The following is a 15227-nucleotide window of genomic DNA, read 5'->3' on the forward strand; positions in this document are numbered from 1 at the left end:
CAGTAGCTTCAACAAAGGGCTCAAACATATCAAGATCATGAAGATAGCACAGGACCAGCAATGTTTCATTCTACTGTACATAAGGTCACCATGAGTTGGAGATGAATCAACTGGACTAACAACAACAATATTGTCTGAGTCCTTGGGTGGTGCGAAACATGATTGGCAGCTAACCGAAGGGTTGAGGGTTCAAATCTACCCAGAGGCACCTTGGAAGAAAGGGCTGGTGACCTAGTTCTAACAAATCAGCCATTAAAACCCCTATGGTGCCCAGTTCTACTGTGACATGCATGACGTCGCCGTGAATTGGAGTCAACTCCAAAGCAGCTGTTCCTTTTTATAGTCTGAACAGTTCTACTGCCTCTGCTGCCTGAAAACCCAGACACTCTCATTGTAAAGATGTTCAAATCCCACATCCAAGTACAAACTCACACACTACATGGGAGATGACTCAACTCTAAGACACGGGTGCTCCGTAAGTGATGGCCAGTCTGCCTCTCCATGACAACAACCAGGAATGGAGTTCATGGGGGACAATGCAGGCTTGGGAAGCAGAGAGACCTGGGTTTCCAGCCCAGTCCCCCAGCTCTGGGGTATCCGGGCACTTATTAGACATCTCTCAGGTTGTGAAGAAAAAAATAAATTAACCCATGGGAATCACTGGTCAAGTGGCTGGCACAGAGTCAGGGTTCTGTAAAGTGTTAGTTCCCATCGTCATTATGTGAAGGGCCCAGCAGGCAAAGTGCCTGAGCCACTCTAGGCCAAGAGAAAAAAAGGAGTCCATTATTATGTTAATTGTTTTTCTTCTGATTGCTAGTCCACACTACTTCACAAACCAGTGAATTGTTCTCCTTGGTCCTGTCAAAGAGAAAAAATAATAACAGACATCTTACTTTGATTTTAAGGTTATTGCTTACCCACCAAACCAAATTTTTAGCTGCCAGGCCAGAGACCACCTAGTATTCCGGTATCAGTTGAACTCAGTAAAAGGGGGAGAATCAAAACCCATTGCTATCGAGTTGATTCTGACTCATAGCGACCCTAAAGTACACAGCGGAACTGCCCCACTTCCAAGGAGTGGCTGATGGATTCCAACTGCCAACATTTTGGTTAGCAATTGAGCTCTTAACAACTGCACCACCAGGACTCCAAAAAGGGGAAGGTGGGATTGATTCAATCATGTTAAGATTAGCGAATGGTTGATCTTCTATTTTTCTCCCTTCCTTTGGTTTGGTTTTGGTTTTTCTCTTTATAAGCTTCATTGTAAGTAGCTTACTTTGAGCCACTTGCTTTTTCTGGAATCAGAATGGTCTCCCCATACGCATGTAGAATAACTGCTCAGAGTGAACCTTGTGTTTCAATTTCTTTGAGTTTTGATTATTTTTAATAGTCTGAATCTCCCCACATTATTTTGGGGGAGGTTTAAACATTTTTCAGGCTATTCTGTCTTGCTCCATTTAGGATAGCTTTGCACATACCCTATCTCAAGGACAAAAACTGTGAATCGTAAAAGAAATTTGAAATCATTACTTCAGTCTAAATTACTTTCTTCATGGTTGACTACTTTGTAATTTCTGCATTCTTTGTTCTAGTATTGAACTGCATGCTGGACATCTCTAACATCCCAATCACCTATAGGTCAAAACAGCAGCCCCTCTTGTAGCACCGTAGCAATCCCCTTGACAAATAAGGTAGAATAGTTTTGCTGCATTAAATGAAGTATATTTCATTCCCAATAGTTCCTTATTAAAACCTTTGACATTCAAGTTAGAAGATGATACATTTTTGCCTTAAGGAAGGATTTTTTTTTTTTTTTTTTTTAATAGCATAACACAGAACACAGAAGAGCCAGTTCTTTGTTTTTAATTCTGGAAAGTCAAAAAATATGTGATGAATGTCCCTGCTCTCCAGACTAGGAAGAAGTCCCCCACGTTGTGAAAGGAAGGAAGAAATGAGGAGGCACAGGAAGCTGGAGTACCTGCAGCATAACTGACATGGGTTCTAACTTCGTGTCTTCTCCAGGGCAGGTCCAAGATGAGAAAAAAGAATCTCCCGGATATGCTTGGAGGACCCCTGGGCAGAATTAGCCTCTGCAGGCTTTCCTTGTTGGAGCCCCAGGGGTAGCAACACCTTGAGGATTCTCCCCACACCCAGGCACGGAAGAAAGCCCCCCCCCCAAAAAAAAAACCCACCAGACCCACTGCCATCTAGTTGATTCTAACTCACAGTGACCCTATAGGACAGAACAGAACTGCCCTGTACAGTTTCCAAGGAGTGGCTGGTGGATCTAAACTGCCGATCTTTTGGTTACTAGCCGTAGCCCTTAACCACTATGGCACCAGGGTTCCCCAGAAGAGAGGAGATTAGAAACAGCTGAACAGTCTGGGGCAAATTTCAAAGAATTTCTCAAATGCCACATTGTTGCAGAAATGCAAAATAACTACCTGTGTTCCCCCAAAAGAGCGTGGGAATATAAAAAAATCTAAATCGCATTCCAAAGAAACTAGGGATGAGAAAAGGGTGAGGAATATGAAAAGACAGCTGTGATCGTCGGCATCGACAACTGAAAATTGGCAGAATTTTAAAAACATGTTAACTGTAACAGTAGCTGTCAGCCCAAATAATAACTGCTAGCATGTTAACTCCTTAGACCTGGGGAATCTCCTATGACAAAAATCAGCCAAAAAAAAAAAAAAAAAAAATCCTGGAATAAGTGGGTGCGTATAGCAAGATCACAGAATACAAGGTTAATATACAAATTCAATTGCTTTCCTATATATCAGCAGTAAACAACTAGAATTTGAAATTCACAAAACAATATCATTTACAATAAAAAAAAAAAAAAACCAAACCCACTGCCATCGAGTTGATTCTGACTCATAGGGACCCTATAGGACAGGGTAGAACTGCCCCATAGAGTTTCCAAGGAGCGCCTGGCGGATTTGAACTGCCGACCTCTTGGTTAGCAGCCATAGCACTTAACCACTATGCCACCAGGGTTTCCAATAGCATCTAAAAAATGAAATACTTAGATACAAACCTAACACAATATGTATAGGTCCCATATGCCAAATACTACAAACTCTGATGAAAACAAGAACAATTGAAAAAATTAAAAAAAAAAAATGAAGACCTAAATAAATGGAGAGGCATTCCATGTACATGAATTAGAAGGCTCAATACTGTTAATATGTCAATTCTCCCCAAATTGACCTATAGATTCAATGCAATTCCAATCAAAATTCCAACACCCTGTTTGTAGATATGAGCAAACTGATTCTAAAGTTTATATAGAAATGCAAAAGAGACAGAATAGGCAACACAATATTAAAGAACATGAACAAAGTTAGAAGAATCATACTATTCAATTTCAAAGGCTTAATGTAAAGCTAGGAGTCCCTGAGTGGTGCAAATGATTAAGCACCCAACTACTAGGCTTACCCCAGAGATAGCTCAGGAGGCTGATTTGGTGACCTGCTTCTGAAAGGTCACAGTCTCGAAAACCCTATGGAGCAGTTCTGCTCTGTAGATATAAGGTCACTATGAATCAGAACAGACTCGAAGACAATGACTACAAATATAGAGCTTACAGTAATCAACATAGTGAAAGAGTAGATGTATAGATTAATGGACGAGAATAGAGAGCCTAGAAATAGACCCATACAAATATAGTTTGATTTAAAAAAAAAAAAAGCAGAGGCAGTTAAATAGAGAAAGGATAGGATAGTCTTTTCAACAAATGGTGGTAGAAGAATTGGGCAACTGATGATTAAGTTGACAGTGATAAGTCATGTTGGTAGTACATACCCTTGATATGATATGATGGAAATGGCATTTTGTCTGTGTGGTCTTCCTCAATACCAGAAAAATCCCAATAGAGGGACATTCTACAAAACACCTGACCAGTACTCCTCAAAACAAGTAAAATCATCAAAAACAAGGAAAGTCTGAGAAGCTGTCACAGCATAAGGAGACATGACAACTAAATGTAATGTGTCCTGGGTGTGATCCTGGTACAGAAAAAGGACACTAAATAAAAACTAAGGAAATCGGAACAAAATATGTACTTTAGTTAATGATGTGTCAATATTGGTTCATTAATTACAAAAAATGTACCATACTAATGTAAAATGTTAATAATGAGGGAGACTGGGTGTGCAGTATATGGGAACTGTCTGTACTACTGATGCATTTTTTGTAAATCTAAACTATTTGAAAAAATAAAGTTTATTTAAAAAAAATATTGTGTCTTAGGCTGGGTTCTCTAGAGAAGCAAAACCAGTAAAGTGTATAAATATATATAGAGAGAGATTTGTATCAAGGAAACAGCTCACGCAATTGTAGAGGTTGGAATATCCCAAATCCATGGATCAGGATAGAGGCCATTACCAATTCACAGAGCCACAAAACATGGCGAACCCAAGATCAGCAGGGCAGAGAGCAGGGCTCCTGCTCACAGGCTGTGAAGGTTGAGGAATCCCAAGGTTGACAGGCAAGACCACAAGGTTTCTCCCGATTCACATAGCTGCAGGGGCTGGCAAACCCAAGATCAGCACGTCAGAGGGCAGGACTCTTGCTTGCAGGCTGTGAAGATTGACAAATCCCAAGATGGAAAGGCAAGCTGCTAGCTCAAGTCCCAAGAATCAGAGGTCAGACAAGAGGCAGCTGCTGGATCCAGAACAAGCCAACAACCTTGGCAAGGTGAGCAGGAAGAAAGTAGGTGGTGGCAGGTGGAGAGATGAAGGCTGAGGGGGTGGTAAGCCTTCAAGGCCCCACACCCACCAGTACCACACAACAGATCCCATCATGGGGGTGATTACATATCAGATTTCAACAGGGAAATGATCACAACATTATATAACTGCCAAAACACTGATCATCATGGCCCTGCCAAGTTGACAAACAATCTTAACCATCACACATTGGGAGACAAATTCATAGAAGAGTAGAATAGAAGGGTCTTAGAGATAGTAGAGCCCACCACCCTCTTCCATATGAGGAAGCTGAAGGCATTACATGAGTTGGTGGAAGAACTGAGCCTAGCATGCAGGTCCAGCTATCCAGTTGCTTTCCCAGACTTGCTGCTATGTCCCATTTAGCATCTTTTTTTTCCCCTTTTCTCCTGCTTACATTCCCCTTGTTCCTGACTGCCTGATTTATACTTATATGTCCTCATAAGCAGACTTGTTCATCTCAATCAGAAAGAGTTATGTGCACCAAGTCCAGACTAGGTATCTAAATGCTTCTGTTACCGGTCCTTCAGTTCTTGCTTGGTGTGACACTAAGGCACGAGTCCAGCGAAGGCGAAAGAAGAACTTTATTTGGTTGGCCAATCAAAGGAGCTCACTGGGACCTGCATCACCAAGATTGCTTTCTGGTCAGCAGGCACAGGGGTTTATATACGAGGAGGAGACAGAATAGAGGTAGGCTCTTCTTTAGGGTGTGTTCAGGGTGTGTTCCATTAGGATTGGTGGACAGCTCCTGTAATGATGCCTACGTTATTGGCTAGGTGCAGTTGCGGTGGGCCGTGAGGAAGGGGAAATGGTGGCTTAGCTCTGCCCAGCCGTCCTCCGGTGGTTTCCCACCTTACTTGCCATCTGGTGATTTCCCACCTCACTACTGCCCACTAGAATATCAGGGCTTCTGGGAGAAATAATCAATGCAGGTCTGTGGCATGAGACCCTAAAGATGAGCCTGGAATATACTGTTTTGCCCAGTAGCAGGAAAGCTGTGACAGCTATTGGGGTTGTGTCAAAAGGAGCCAAATGCCAACGATGGTACAATTTGAGACTCAAATAACAATTGCAATAGATTGAAATATGACAGATACATGAAAATTCATGAGTTCATAATCTCTCTCTCACACACACATTATTGTTACCCCATGGACATGGGAAATGTAAAGAAGAACCCATAACTCTGAAAACCAATGAAAAATAAGGAAAACAATTATGCTTTTAAAATTTATGTGTGTGTATGTATCCTGGGGTGATGCAAACAAGCATTCAACTATTAGCAGCCACTTCGGAAAACAGTCTGGAAGTTCCTCAAAATTTGAACATAGCTACCATATGACCAAACAATTCTTCTCCTAGGCTAGATCCACAAGAAATGAAAACATGCATACAAATAAAATCTTGTCCATGAATGTTCATGACAGCATTACTTATGAAAGCCAAAGAAGTGGAACCTCTGAAATGTTCATCAACTGAGTAATGACTAAATAAAATGTGGTATAGCCATAGAATGGGATATTATCGGAAATAAAAAGAAATGAAGTACTGATATATCCTGTAAGATGGATGAACCTTGAAAACATTATGTCAAGTGAAAAAAACCAGTCAGTCACAAAAAGCTACATATTGTCAGATTCCATTTATATGGCATGTCCAGAACAGGAAAGTCTGCAGAGATGAATATAGATTAGTGGTTGCCAGAGGCTGGGGAGTTTGGTGAAGGGGTGACTGTTAATGGGTGTGGGGTTCTTTTGTGGGTGACAAAAATGTTCTGAAGTTGATTGTGGTGATGGTTGCACAACTCTGTGAATGTACTAAAAACCATTGTATTTGTACTTTAAAGGGCTCAATACGTTATATAAAAAGATTAAGGTGTGACAAGTAAAAAAAAAAAAAAAGATTGGATTTTTCTTTCCTTTAATCTTGTGAGGATAATTTTCCACCTTTGCTCTTTATGACCAATAAGAAATGGATGGCTATTTTATAAACTACATAAATATCCATTCTGTACCAAGTACTGTGGCATACTATGAAATGCAAGTGTTTCTTTCTTTGATAAGCAAAGGACATAACTGCTGTTATCTAAAAAGTTAACATAGTGTTTCCTTTCCAAAAGCTATGAAGCTCACAGTGATGTGCAGGTGTCACCTGTGACATATGTGGAAGACGCCAAATGCAGTGCACCTATATCCCTGACCTACCTGGCTCAGGAGCGGGGGCATAACCAGAACGGGGTTAGTGACTTAGGTGGCGTTTCAGTGAAAAATCCATTTACTTTAGGCTACTGATACAGAGCCACCAAGTAAAGCACAGCATCTATGTCCATGTGAATGGCCTCAACTCAAGTGGCGAAACCTTATTTTTGGCCTGTGTCCAGTGTCTGAGATGACAGCCCTCACACCAGAGACTGGCCTCACAAGGACATTTTTTTTTTTTCCCCTTCTGATTAGGAGTCTTTATTAGAAATCATGGCAGTGAGGCACTGTGCTTTTCTTTTGCCTTGCTTAGAACATTTAAATTGTCACAACTACAAGTCCAAAGGGACTCTGCTTCATTCCAGCCATTCTAACAGTTTTCAGTACCAAATGATAGGCAGATAAGCCATCTGCCTTTGCAAGGTCCCTGGTCCCATCCTTAAATCCATTCGCCTCTTCCTGGCAGCCACCAGGAAGACGTGCGCTTGCTCCACAAACACGCCTCTGGCAGTTGAGACAACCAAGCCTGGTTTTGGATACTCCCTCCCAAACATGTATGTTTATCTCTTCGCTCTTAAGAGCGGGGACCTAAAAGATACAAAATAATTTAAATGTATTTTGAGTCTTTAATACTACAGTGGAACTAATTTTCCTAAAAAATAAACAAATATGTATAAAAATTTAGCTGTAATGATGCTATACCTAAGTTATTTATAATAGAAATTAAGAATACTGAAATGCCCAAGAAGAGGCTCAGATTAATAGAATTGTGATACAAGAAAAATGGATTTATGTACCATTTCAAGTTATCTTGTGAAAGGACATTTAATAACCTGGGAAATCTTTGTACCCCTTGATGCACTCCTGGCCGTGCCTTTTCTGTGACCAGGCGTTTGAGGCTGATGGTCTCTTTCCTTCCAGTTTTTTCTACCATGTTATCTGTCAAGGATCACCCTTATCCATTCTTCAACACTTCAGTCTTGAAATCTTACTGTACCTTCCAGGAAGATTTAGGTCCGTTACCACCTCCGCGCCTCCCAACCACATTTCTAAGAAGCACATATCCAGCTCTTACCATCTTGAGCTGAGATTATATGTTGAGGTGTTTGTATCCTTCAGGCAACTGTGGGTTTCTCAGGGATGAGGACAATCTTAAGCATTTCTGCACTCTAAGAGTGATCAGTATTGGAGGAAGGGAGGGAGGGAGGAAAGAAGGAAAGAGGGAGAAAGGTGAGGAAGATAAGAGAATGAAAGAAGAGAAGATGGAAGAAATGAGCAAAGGATTATTCTTGTGGATTAGAAAAAGTGACATGAAAAGCCTTTATAGCCTTCAACTACCTGAAGGAGATTAGTCTGAGCTATAAACAAACCCTGGTGACCCCATGTTTAAGCTCTCTTGAAGGGTTGACTGTTCAACCCGCCCAGCGGCTCTGTGGGAGAAAGACTTGGCAATATGTTTCCTTAAAGATTACAGCCAAGAATATCCTATGGGGGCAGTTTTACTCTGTCATTTGAGGCCACTATGAGTCAAATCCCCTTGACAGCACCCAACAAATAAACACACAATATGAAAATGCATGCCATGTTTGCCTCCTCCCTTCCTATATCTTAAAGGAACTGAAAGTTTACCTCCACCCCCCCCAACTATGGCACATGGAAGGGTAGATAATAATTCGGAGCTGGGGACAGCTACATAATCAGGTTTGATAACAGGTCATCACCTCCACCCAATGGGAGAGCATCCCCATGGTAGGACCAACCATGCAGCCAGCGTCATCTGTACACAGAAAAGGCCATTCTGGAATAACATAGCGGACCCCTGGAAGAAATATAACATGTCATATAAGCCAGAGAATTTATAATAAAACCCATTGCCCTCTTGTCAATTCCAATTCATAGTGACCCTATAGGACAGAGTAGATCTGCCCCATAGAGTTTCCAAGGAGTGCCTGGTGGATTCAAAGTGCCAACCTCTTGGTCAACAGCCATAGCACTTAACCACTATGCCAGCAGGGTTTCCAGAATTTATAATAGATGTCATGAAATTAAGTACAAGCATTCCCTGATTTACGACGGATTTCTGTTCTGATGACTTCGTTGTAGGTCGGTTTTGAGATAAGTTGAATACCTCTTTTTTTTTTCAGTTTTAATTATTATTGCCTTTTATTATCAGTGTCTTTATAAATCTGGTCCTTGTGTTTGGGAGTTGGAAACATTACATATAAACCTACAGATATATTTTAATACATACATATATACATAAAAAATACAGAAATCAGAAATTTACATTGATGATAAGTAACAGTTGGACACATTGGTGTTTTGTCAGTTGTGGTAATAACTCCACTCCTGGAAGGTTCTGGATCATCTGGATTATTCCTGGGACTGGGGATGTTGTTCTAGTCAGAATATTAGTGATAGTTGTCTATAAGTTCCTTTCCTTTCTTTCTTCATATACTTTGCACTAACATTTCACTGCTTCCTAAATCTATTGACTTTAGCAAAGCCATCACCATTTGTGTCCATGTTTTCAAGCAACTAAAGACCCTGATTTAGTTTAGAAAGAATTCCAGTTAATCCTTTCACTATAAAATTCTTTGATGACTTCTCTCCCTCCTCTTCCTCATTATTTCGTTCCTCTTCAGCATTTCGTTCCTCTTCAAAATCCATTAAGCCCTGATCTGTCAGTTCCCCCTTCTTCATGATCCATAAATTATTCCACATTACCGAATTCAAGGTCTTAACCCAGTGTTCTTGCTTTATGGAGGCTTTTTCCATGGATCCCTTCCATCATATTATGCTGATCAAATGTTTGGACCATTGTTATGAGTTGAAATGTGTCCCCTCAAAATGTGTACTGTAAATCCTAACCTCCATGCTTGTGGTTATAATTTCATTTGGGAATGGGTTGTCTTTGCTATGTTAATGAAACAGGATTAGCATAGGGTGTGTCTTGAGCCAATCTCTTTTGAGATATAAAAGAGATTAAAATGGCAAGCTAAAGGAACAGTGATGGGGGAACAGAGATGCTAAGCTACAAGAAGATTGCCCAAGAGCAGAAGCTAAAAGAAGCAAGGCACTTCCTTCAGAGCAGGCAGAGAGAGAAAGCTTCCCCCAGGCCAGCACCATGAATTTGGACTTCTAGCCTCCTAAACTGGGAGAAAATAAATTTCTGTTTCTTAAAACCATTCACTTATGGTATTTCTGTTATAGCAGTACTAGATGAGCATGTTCACGTAACTCACCAATTTTTTCCATATCTCCTGCATGCATTTTCTGTAACTTCCTTCCAGGAAGATGCAATGTTCCAGGTACACTGAGGGTCTTAAGTGTAGTTTGTCATAACTTGAATACATAGTAAATTGGAGACTACCTCTATCAAAAAAAGAAACTTTAAAAGCTTTGCCTAAATGACTCCTAATTCCACGTTTACCAGGGCCATAAGCAGCTGGCCCATTTTGCATGCTCCAGAAATCCCCACAACCCAATACTGTTGCATTGTCCTGCCATTTTGTACTTGATATAGTAACAGTTGGGACTACGGTTAACTTTACACACAAACAAACCTACTCAGCCAACCGTGCATACGATTGAGATGTGATATAAGATATAATTTTAGAGATATCCTAAAACCAAAACTGTTAGACCACTAAATCTCCATACATTTCATTTATTTATTTGTTTTTAATGAATGCTCGAAGGGATTCCCTTCCTTGTTCTCTGTAGTTGTCCTGTTCCTGGGTGGAGGGTGCCTCCTATCTTGCTGCTTTGGCAGAAAGAAGGAAGTTGTATTCTGTGTTGATGTGGGCATCTGCTCTGTACCAGGCTCAGCAACAGCTTTATAACACACTAATTGTTCCACTCATTTTATGGGTGAGAAAATTCAGGTTCAGCCAAGGAAATAGCTTTCCCAGGACAGAGCCCCAGTGGAATGGAGGTAGAGTCAAACTCTGTGGGTCTGACTGTGCAGACTTCCTGGCCCTGGAAGGGAAGGGTTACCTATATCTTAGTCCATACTCTCATGGTTTTGTGTGGAGGTAGCTGAGGCCTTCATCAAAATTCATCCCTGGTGCCTGGTGCTCATTCAAGCCTGCAGTAAATTTAAGAGGGAGGTGGGGGTGGAGGGAATTGAAGTTCGCAACACTTTGGCAAAGTAAGCCAGCTTCTTGTTTCTTTGTTCTCATTTACTCCTTCCCTGCAGACCTTCCCTGGCTTTGTTTTGAGGAAGAAAAACCTGTATTTCTTGCCATTTAGCACTGATCAGTAATAGAGTGAATTGTAGTCCTAGGCTTCCCAGGAGAAACAGTGGCATTTCTGAATGGCCAGGGCTGGCTGGGGCCTCTCCTCTTTAGAGCAGCCTCATGTGGGGGAGGTGGCTGGCCAAAGGCCATATTGTCCTGACTGCAGTTGTCTACCTCTGGTTCTCTGCAGTCTGGGATGACCAGGATTACTGCTATCCCCACCTTGAGGACGATTTAATCTAGTTAGGGAAGTCTTTTCAACAGCATAGAAAACACACACACTATATGAGAGACAAAGAAGGCAAAGAACACTCTGCACAATGACATTGGCAATAGCTACAGGGAGGGAAGGCTCTAAGGATGGTAAAACCTGAAGAGCAGTGCTGGGATGCAGCAGAATGCAAAGAAGAAACCCCCTGAAGGTTTTGACTACAGAATTTGGAGACGTGGGGGTCTTTTGGTGGAACACAACCTCTGTTCTTCCAGCCCTATACAAGATACACGGACAAGGGCGTGAAAGAGGGAGGAGGAGTGAAGGCTGAAGGAATGAATGCTTTACTTGGATATAGACAATGTCAGTGGAGAGATTAGCATGAGATGACTGTCTGGGACCCAGATGAAGGGTGTCTAACTGCCTGTAAGGACATTTGGCATTTCTTCCTTTTTGGGGTGCAGGACCTGGTGAGGGCTACCTCTCCCTGGGGATTGAAGATGCCCCCCACCCCAACATGTCTTGGTGTGAACCTGGCCTTAGTGCTCCCCCAGCCCCCTCCTCCTATAGCCCAGGTGTAGACAATTGAGCTTGTACCACCACTCAGGCTAAGTCAGAGCCAGCAACACAAAGACACAGAGACGGTGGAAAAAGTCAAGACAGAGGGTGGCATGTGGCCAGAGTGATGGGAAAACCGCATGTCCAGGCCTGCAGGGCCAGTAGGGTGGGCCTCAGGGCCTGCTGTCCAGGACAGAGCAGTGACTGAAGGCAGGGTCCCTAGTGTCTCTCTGAGGCTGAGTGTATGCTTATAGCCCTTCTAGGGGTGATGACATCTGTAGTCTGGGCTGTGGCCAATATCCCTTGATGCTCCCCTTTCTTGGATCCAGCCCAGGTTACTCAGTGACTCCCTGAGCTACCCTAGATCCTTTAATCCACCAGATTCCGGTTTTAGCCTCCAATGACAACCCTCCTCAGCCCCACATGAGTGAGATCAGTAGGGTGTTTACCTTTCCTTCCAAACATGCTCTCAGTTAGGGGTTCCTTATCGCCAAGCCACTGATGTGTAGAAGGGGGACCCCACTCTGCAGAGACACAGGACACATGCACTATAAACTCTGCAGAGAAGTGGATTCCGTAAACTGGATACACTATTCCTCACCATGGAAATCACAGTTCACTGTTGATATTGCTGATCTACCCACGTGGCTGGCCACTAGTGTATCCCAGTTCAAAGACTGAAGGGATATGAGTGAGGGGGAGAGAGAGAAAGAGGAGAAGATGCGGGGTGATCAGGGGAGAAGAGGGAGGGGGAAAAGGAGTGAGCGGAGAGAAGAGAGATGGGTGGGGAGGGAGGCAGGAGGAAAGCCCTAAGGTATATAGAAGAGCCTGTTCTGTCAGGAAAGCAGCCCCATTCCCTCTGCTTTTCCTCCTCCCTCCAGCTGAGCAGCCCTCCCACCCCCTAAGATTTCCCCAGCAGCTGAAGGCCTGGTAATCAGCATGTCAGTAACAAGTGTGTTCTGCTTTTGCCTCTGCAAAGTAACCCAACCCATCCCCACCTGGTGGACCTGAACACAGCTGTCACAGTGACCAATGACATAATGTCTTTTTTTTTTCTAAGAAAATGAGAAGATAAGAATCAGGATAACAAGGGGAAGATATCCACCTGCATGGATGTGGGTGTGCCTGTAACTTGCAGTGCCCCCAGGATGTGAGACTGACAGTTTGCAGAAACTGAAAAGAAATAGAAATTCAACCGCCTAAGAGAAAGTATTTATTCTTCATTGGACAAGTAATGTCTAACATTTCCTTATTTGGGTTTTCTTGGACATCTGAAGGAAAACAAACAAACCTCTCTAGCACAGGCGGGTTTCCCAGAGGCTCGTCCTAGAGATCCCTTGTCATGGAGCACCATCTGCTGGTCAGACCGGAGGTCAAGGACTTCCAGTCCTGTTTTTTTTTTTTTTTAATTTCATTTTGTTGTAATTATAAGAAACAACTACATTTCTTAGAAAACAGCAAAGGAAAACAGCCACGAATAGTTTTACTCTGAAATGGTTTAGACAAGACGAAGACAACCTCTGCTCATCTGGGGCCTGCAGAGATTCTCACCTTGCCATCAGGGGGTGCCCCAGCATTAAAAAAAAACAGAAAACCCAAAACCAAATCCATTACCTTTAAGTCGATTCTGACTCAGTGACCATATAGGACAGAGTAGAAATGCCCCATAGGGTTCCCAAGGATGTAAATCTCTAGGGAAGCTGACTGCCCCATCTTTCTCCTGCAGGGCAGCTGGTGGGTTCCAGCTGCCAATCTTTTGGTTAGCAGCTGAGCGTTTAACTATGATGTTTCCAGGGCTCCTCCCCAGGTACATATCTAGGGGAAAATAGTGCCTATGACAATTAGTTTTAAATTGGCTGAGTGATCTCTCACAGCTGGCAATGGAAACTGTGATGGCCATAGAAAGTGCTCATTAGAGCCCTTCCACACAGGGTGCCCAGGGCATATGCCTACCAGCCCTCAGTCATGTCCCTGCTCCACCGCACTGTGCGAATCACCTGCAATGTGCATTTAAGCCAAGCTGCACCCCTGGAGAGTCCATTTCAAGAGGTCTGGTGTGGGGCCCAGGACTCGGCACTTTGAGGACATCTGCAGGTAGTTCAAAAATTGCCCCGTGTGGAAGGGATGTAATGGAAAGGATGAGAGCTATGGGGTCAGACAGACCTGGATCCCGGTCCTTGAGATGTGGGACAAGCTGCACCTCTGCCAGACAAGGGTAGAATTTGGACCTTGTCACTCCTTCATTTAATGCTAAAGGGTCCCTGTCTACTGCAGGAGGGTGTCTGAGTCCCTTAGCAGTACAAGCAAGGCTCTTCCCAAAGTTGTCCATACTAGCCCTTGCCCCATTCCCGATACTCTGCTGTACCTACTCACTTCTGCCAGCCCAGTGCCTCTCCCCTTTCAACATCTCCCTGGGCCTCACCCTGCAAGCCTGTACCTGATGCTCCAAGACAGCGCTGTCCCTTCACTCAGTTGACAAATACTTGCGTACTGCCTGCTGCATGCCAGGGCAGCTCAAGGCTGAAGATGCAGCTGGGGGACAGAAAAAGTCCCTGCCCTCAGGAAACATAGCAAAGTAAACAAAAAGATGCAAAATATTATTTCAGACATGACTCCTGCCCTGGAGGCTCTGCAGCCCATGGTGGAGGCAGGGACGGGCATCCTCATTTGGACGTGGACTGAGCTGAAAGCCGGCTCCAAAACCTCAGCTCTGCAGTCAGCAAGGCCATCAGTGTCTGCTGGGCCTGCATCTCTCCTGTGATATCCCTATGGACTTGTACTTGCCTCCCAGCAACATCCCTTTGATCTGGGAGAGTTTAGAGCTTCCATTTCTGATTTGGGTGTAGTTACAGAGACCAGGGTGGGATTCCTAATATTCACATTCTCATGCTTGCTTTCAGGTAAATGCATAAGCCCTATGAAACACTGCTGCATCCAGATGTCCCCAGCAGAGGCCCAGCCTGTGGGGACTTTGACAGGCCCCTGCATACTGCCAGCCTATAACGGGAAGGTAGCAATGCTGCTGAGACCCCTAAAACAAACCCTGAGAGTAGTCGAAGGTGGAAGACACAGACCACATTGGAGACGTACATTTCCCCCATGCAAATCCTGCCCTTGCCAAAATTTGCACAGAATCTCCTTGTACAGCAACTGCACAGATTCTTGGTCCGATGTGTTTTAATTTCCAGAACCTTCTCTGTGCCCAGGCCATTGTATTTCAGGATGACTCAAGCCTACAGACAGGCAGTTGGGTGTTTTGTTCAGGGCAGCAAAGGGTATGGAGGCC

This window comes from Elephas maximus, chromosome 8 (assembly GCF_024166365.1).
Source record: "Elephas maximus indicus isolate mEleMax1 chromosome 8, mEleMax1 primary haplotype, whole genome shotgun sequence".
Taxonomy (NCBI): domain Eukaryota; kingdom Metazoa; phylum Chordata; class Mammalia; order Proboscidea; family Elephantidae; genus Elephas; species Elephas maximus.